Source organism: Amphiura filiformis, chromosome 14, assembly GCF_039555335.1.
Source record: "Amphiura filiformis chromosome 14, Afil_fr2py, whole genome shotgun sequence".
NCBI classification, from domain to species: domain Eukaryota; kingdom Metazoa; phylum Echinodermata; class Ophiuroidea; order Amphilepidida; family Amphiuridae; genus Amphiura; species Amphiura filiformis.
This window is the reverse complement of record NC_092641.1, coordinates 29,450,980-29,457,629: the sequence shown is the minus strand read 5'-3', so window position 1 is coordinate 29,457,629 and position 6,650 is coordinate 29,450,980. Positions and strand designations below refer to the sequence as shown.

At 36.3% G+C, this 6,650-nt stretch overlaps 1 protein-coding gene across 1 annotated transcript in view; it reads left to right on the top strand.

Moving 5' to 3' along the window:
* Positions 1–3,877: 3,877 nt before the first annotated feature.
* LOC140169915 (uncharacterized) overlaps positions 3,878–6,650 on the top strand; it is a 48,888-nt gene continuing 46,115 nt past the window's right edge. Inside the window, exon 1 of the mRNA XM_072193231.1 lies at positions 3,878–4,077. The gene's annotated coding sequence lies outside the window, so the exon portion shown is untranslated. The remainder of the gene's footprint in view (positions 4,078–6,650) is intronic.

The window sequence follows — 6,650 nt, the reverse complement described above, 5'->3', positions numbered from 1 at the left end:
TAATATTTAGAAAGAACCATTTTCCCCAAACACTGGGTTCTATAAAGCACAACATCTTTTTTGGTCCTATAGCGCTATCGGTGCCCCAGTAGGTACCGATGGCACTGTTTTTTCGCACCCTGAACATTAATTTATACAGTGCATTCGTGTTGTTACATCTACTAATTACAGACGTGAATGGTCTTCGACTCGTGCAATATTTTTTATATCTCGTTCTTGTATCACACTCAAAGCCATTCAATATTATATAAATACCTTACCATGAATTATATCCTTGTCCTCTGTCTGCCCAATGATAGCAACGACAGTACAACCAAATTAAACCTTAAATCGTGTTTATTGGGGGAAAATGGAGAGGTTTATACTCAGAATCGAATGCAACTTTGAAAGTGTCGATACACTTTAAAAATATGCAACAAAGGAATAAATGACTTCACTGATCCCCGCCACCAAAGGGATGCACCCTTAAAATTAAGGGTAGACGAGTACATTCTTGGTCGAAGCAACCGAATCGCTTTTCATTATCTAAATCAATATATTATTGAAAAATAACACTTTCTTCTTTTGCAAAAGTTCATTCTACAAATCATATACTTTGAAAACTTGCTTAATTTATTGCTGCTAATGAGTTATGTATGTTTTACAAATGTGTTGTTGTTTCAGCCCTTTTTATAACATAACTCAAGAATCACATGGCCTACAAAAGAATATCTGTGATATTTAGATTCTTCTACAAGCTCGCTATGAATTGAGCAATGCAATTTTTGGCCAAAGCTTAATACCATTCGCAAGATGCTGTGAACTACCCAATCGCAACAGTTTAAAGTTGCTAATAAATAAATAAATAAATAAATAAATAAATACATAAATAAATAAATAAATAAATAAATAAATAAATAAATAAATAAATAAATAAATAAATAAATAAATAAATAAATAAATAAATAAATAAATAAATAAATAAATCGTGACATCGTCCAAGCAGCAAAGTTAATTTCCCATTGAAAAGCATCATCCGACGGATCTGCTGAGAACTAGTAGAAATTAGTGCATAAATCTATTGGTCAACTTTTCAGCACCGTGATTTGACCTCCAAATCGTTTCAGTCCAAAAGACAAATTGTAATGCACATATCAAATGCAGCCCCGGCCCCTGGGGACCCGGGGATGGTCCGGGACTTGACCCCATGTGACCCGGGATTTGACTCAAAATGTGTCCCGGGGGGAGCCGGGTGTTGGCCGGGACTGGTATAAGACTTGACGTCGGCCAAAACCCCGGGAAATTGGGCTGGGACTTTACCTGGGGAGGGCCGGGATTATGTCGTAACTTACCCGGGGTTTTCCAACCAGTAAAATGGGCTGTGAACATGGCCGAGGTTTGCTATTAAGGATGCCCGCATTTATGGGCTGGGGAATCCTATCACTTGGCCGGACTTGAGCCGTGGATGTATATTAATAATCCACTGAGTCGCCACATTAATGTTAGTGTTCATGTAAATCCATTCCAAAAACAAAATCTTGGCTGTTGTTTCCAAATTTTGCAGTAGGCCATGTATCTGCTATTTAGTGGGGCTCTAAAGTTATCATGTTTAACCAGACCACACTGGCTTCTTGACATGCACGTGCAAACGAGAGCCCGCGCTATACGCTTATTTATGTATTGGTTTTTATTTTTTTATGTTATTGTTTTAAAGTTTTAACCACCCGTCGATGGTAAAGTTTTAAATTATTAGGCCTACACTCAAAAACAAAACTGACCGTGATAATAAAAGAATCCATGATACTTTTGTGACATCTGCGATCGACTGCTACATGGCCATAATACTTAACAGAAGACTATACTACAGGTAATGTACATGTACTTTATAAATTCTCGAGCTGTATTTTTTCTTATAAAAATAATTAAAGGTGTATGATATAAAAATTGAATTCAATGTCTTGTGTTAATATACAGATTTTCAAAACTAATATATTTTCATGTTGGCGCGTTTAACAACATCATTAATCAAAAATCGTTGAAAGGATGTTTTAAATAATATCCCAAATGGCAACATCGTGAAACAAAATATTAATAACTTGCGCCAAAAGTTTGTAGGCCTATTTGGATGGGGTATGAGCCTTTACAGAATAGCCTCATTATCATTGAAGTTGCATTTTGGATTGACATCAAAAAGGCCAATAATATTATGTGCTTAAAATGTTTGTGCAAAGATCGAATATTCGCCACTCCCGTATCCTTGACAGATGTAAATGCAGTGATCTGTTTCTTTCATATCTTTGATGTTTTAATCATATAGACCTCTACATGTAGGCCCTATATCAATATGATATTCCTGGTTTTCCGACCCGCCATTCGTGCCTCGTAATATTTAAAACAAGCATGCATATTATAGTGATGGCACACATGGATCCCCTCTTGTCCCGTTCCCCGTGTCACTGTAAAGCATGAAAAATATACAAAATGACCCCCTCTTGTCCCGTTCCCCGTGTCACTGTAAAGCATGAAAAATATACAAAATAACTAAGTGGGAACGTCGGGTGACTGGGGTCCGACTATGCAACGTAAAATTCCTTCGACCGGTGTGCTCGTCCGAAAAAAAGGGTCGCTAGACATAATAGACGTTATTCCGAAAGTGGAAACAGTAGGCCTATAGCAGTCTGACATTTGAATGTGAGACACACTTCAATATAGTTCGAATATGAAAAACACTCAAGTCCGAATCTGAAACATGGATCTAGTTTCCTTCTAACTTACTTTACGTGTGTTCATAATCGGACTTACGCTGCGTCGGATTAAGCAGCGTTTTTGCTAAACTATTAATGCTCTCAGCCTATATTATTTGTCTTTCTCAGTTCCTTACATACTCAGCAACATTTTAGTCTTAAATGGGCATCCAGTTGGGTTCATTAGTGTCCACTGAAAACCCACCCAATGATACACCAAAATCACTGAAATGTACCCCAAAACTGTGGCAAAATAGAGGTATATCAAATTGTTTGATTCCATGCTATGTAAACTGTGCACGTCGAGGCCCGTGCGTTGATACTCAAACAATAAAACAAGTAGGCCTAGACCTATACATATAGGAAGGAAAGAAAAGAATTACGCTGCTCTGCGCTAGTGACGAGAATCTAGGTAGCCTAAATTCGTTTATCGTTTTTTGATGTTCCGCAACAAGGTGAGTATTTGCAATGGAACACACATATATGCCTATATTTGAAGCGTTTTAATCCACCCAGCATGTCCAGAGCTCCGCAGTCCATTAAAGACATAGGCTACCTGCCGAGTTTTGAGCCCGCATGACAAGATTGTCGCGATAATAAAACCATGTTAAGATCCAGACCTATATATCCGATGCTCAGGGCCGGGAACTTGGGCCGAGGAATACCCGGGGTTAGCATCGGTTTGCATCGGATTTTCGCCCCGGGGGCCGGGGAGTGGCTGAGAGTTTTGCCCGGGTGGGTCCGGGACTGGCCAGGTGTTTACCCGGGACTTGAACTTTTAAACCCAAAATCCACGGCCCACGACCCGGCCATCCCCGGGTCCCCAGGGGCCGGGGTTGCATTTGATATGTGCATAAGGCCGCCACAGACTTTTTCAGTGGATGTAGAATATTCGATGTAACCTGTCTTCCTTATTTAATATATCCAGTAGGCCACGTGTTTAACATTTATCGGAATGTTTGATGACATTCTACATAACATTAGTAACGATTTTACGTTGTCAAACCATCGAGATAAAAAATGATCAAACATTGTACATCAGAACATGATCATGACTAGAAATAGGATGGGAATATATTAAATAAGAAGGTTTAAATCGTTGAAGTTTTTACATCGAATAGTCTATGTCGAGTCTGTGAAGGCCCGTATTAGCATCCTATCAATTCTATTGAAGTTCAGTAGACCAAAAAGTCTCTGTTTAACATGCAAATATATGAGCTGGAGTCGCTTTGTTGCATCATGCATCAATGACTTATGGAAGAAGAGATTTTTCCCATAAATACACATACGACGGAGTACTTGTATCATCGATTGCGATCGTTTTAACATACGGTGGGCGTAGACGAGGAATCGGGTAAGTTATTTTAGAATCCTTTCTGTCCGGTCTTTATTTGGTTTTAATAATCGTTAAATAAATTTCTCCGTATAGCTCTAGATTTAGTTCTCAGTTCCATGTCATCGACTCATCATCTCTTTTCTGATACAGTTCCAAAACATACCAATCAACATACATAGCTATATAACGAAGCTGATCGAGCTTCGCGTCGATATTACATGTATTAAGGGCTCGGATAGCAACGTTTGCTCAGTATTTTTTGTGGAACCTGAGAGCACATACGACACTCAAAATAGAGTGTAAATAAGAGTTGTATTACACAAACTTTATGGCAAATTAAATGATTAAAAATTGATATTTTTGATATTAACAAAATAAACGTCATAAATCTAATGATACATTTAAAATAGACTTGGTGATTTATTAAATCATTATTTACAATATTGTTTCATGCAGGCAGACCAGCCGAAGCCGACCTACACTCAAACCTTCTTGGTTGAGCACTTTACTGTGGATGATCAGAGAAGATGTAATAAAGAGGAGGTTGCTCAAGCTATCCTCAAACAAAATATGTGTGAGACCTCTCATTCAAAGTAAATGATGAATCACCCTATTTAGCTGCTTTATAATAGAATACCACAATGGGGTTTGAACCCGGGATGGGTGTGATACACAAGTTGCAGCTAACTGCTTTTAGGGATAGGTCAGTGTGTGCATGTCATCATGCCATGCATGCAGACCCTGTCATCTTGTCAGATTTCAGATAAAATATGACTGAAGTTCCATGGCAAATTATAATTTTTGCTGCTTGTTGCCACTTTCAGTTTCAGCCTCTATTATTTATGATAAAGAATGTTTCAATTATCAGAATATCTTTATTCTTTCAAAATTTATATATTTGCAAAAAAACGGTGGATTTGGGGGGAAATTTTACAGCACTCGATTCTTTCTTATATTATCCACATGTGGTATCCCATCCAAGCAGCAGGTCCTTAACACACGCGTTTCATACTTTTTAACAAATTATCTATAGAAACATTGGAAATATTTTCAATTCTGAAGTGAAAATTGGTCAACCATGGGCGGTCACACACATAACATCATACTATATTTCAAGTGGACGTCTAACTACTTGAGAATAAAGGACTATGAATAGATGCGACAGGATTACCTACGGGATTATCTCAAGGATATAATTCTGTTGACCCTCCTCTTTATTACATCTTCTCTGGGATGATTTACCTCACTTGGATTTATTTAAATCTAATGATATGCACTTACTATATATGTAACTGGGACGAAGAGCCATCATCATTTGTGACGTGTCATGTCAAAAGAAGACACTTTTGGGCAGGTTATGAATGTTGAGGTTTTTACATATCTTAAATATAGAGATATTTTGCTCCACAACGCCGTTTTCCACAATGAAATCGGACATTCCTAATTGAAGATATTGAGTTCGGAAGTTATGGTATAATAGATTTGGAAATTGAGATATCGGCCTTTAAAAATATTATTGACAATGTTGAGAGTAGGAATTAACTTGCAAAATGTCTTAAAAAATACAAGATGCCAGTTATATTCCGGTCTAAAACTATCAGACAATATTTTTAACATTAATAACATCACAAATTCGCAACAAACCGAAATTGTGAAAAAATCACCCACCGGCAGATTTTTGGCTATTTCTCCATTTACGATCCTGCCCAAAAGTGTCTCCTTTTGACATGACACGTCACATTTGAAAATATAAACCTTTCGCATTGAAGATCTACATTTTGTCCCCAAAAGACCAAAAGACCTGTAGGTGTCTTGGGAAAAATCTTCAATACGAAAGGTCAACATTTTGAAATGGATTGCTTTTCCTATCAGCTACATACACTGTAAGTAGGCCTACATATCATTAGATTTACAAAGTTTATTTCGAGGACTGCTAATATCAATAACATATTTGTATTTTATCGCCAATTTCAAAAATCAGAATTATTTGATATCAGAAGGATATTTCTCGTATTCAGAATGCAATTCGATGTCTGATGTGCTCTCAGGTCCCACAAAAATACTGTACAAACGGTGCTCTCCAATCAATAAGCCAAAGCACATAACACTGACTATTGTGTAACGCATGATCGAATAAATAAATAAATAAATAAAAAAATAAAAAAATAAAAAATAAATAAATAAATAAATAAATAAATAAATAAATAAATAAATAAATAAATAAATAAATAAATAAATAAATAAATAAATAAATAAATAAATAAATAAATAAATAAATAAACACTTGGAGAAAGGTGACTATCTTCGTGCAGAGTGCTCGATGCATTAGAGCAGAGCTATAATGTTACGAGTAGAACTTGTTCAGTCTGATGATCGCATTAGCGTGAAACTCAGAGTTACAACTTTCGTTCCACAAGTTCTACTCGTAAATAAATAAATAAATAAATAAATAAATAAATAAATAAATAAATACAAATCCATTGGTATACCTTTTATTTTCAATGACTTAAAATTTAACCAAGATTTACATGAATTTAGGCCTGCTAATGTAATACATCTAGATTTCTAACGGATATTGAAAACACATGGGT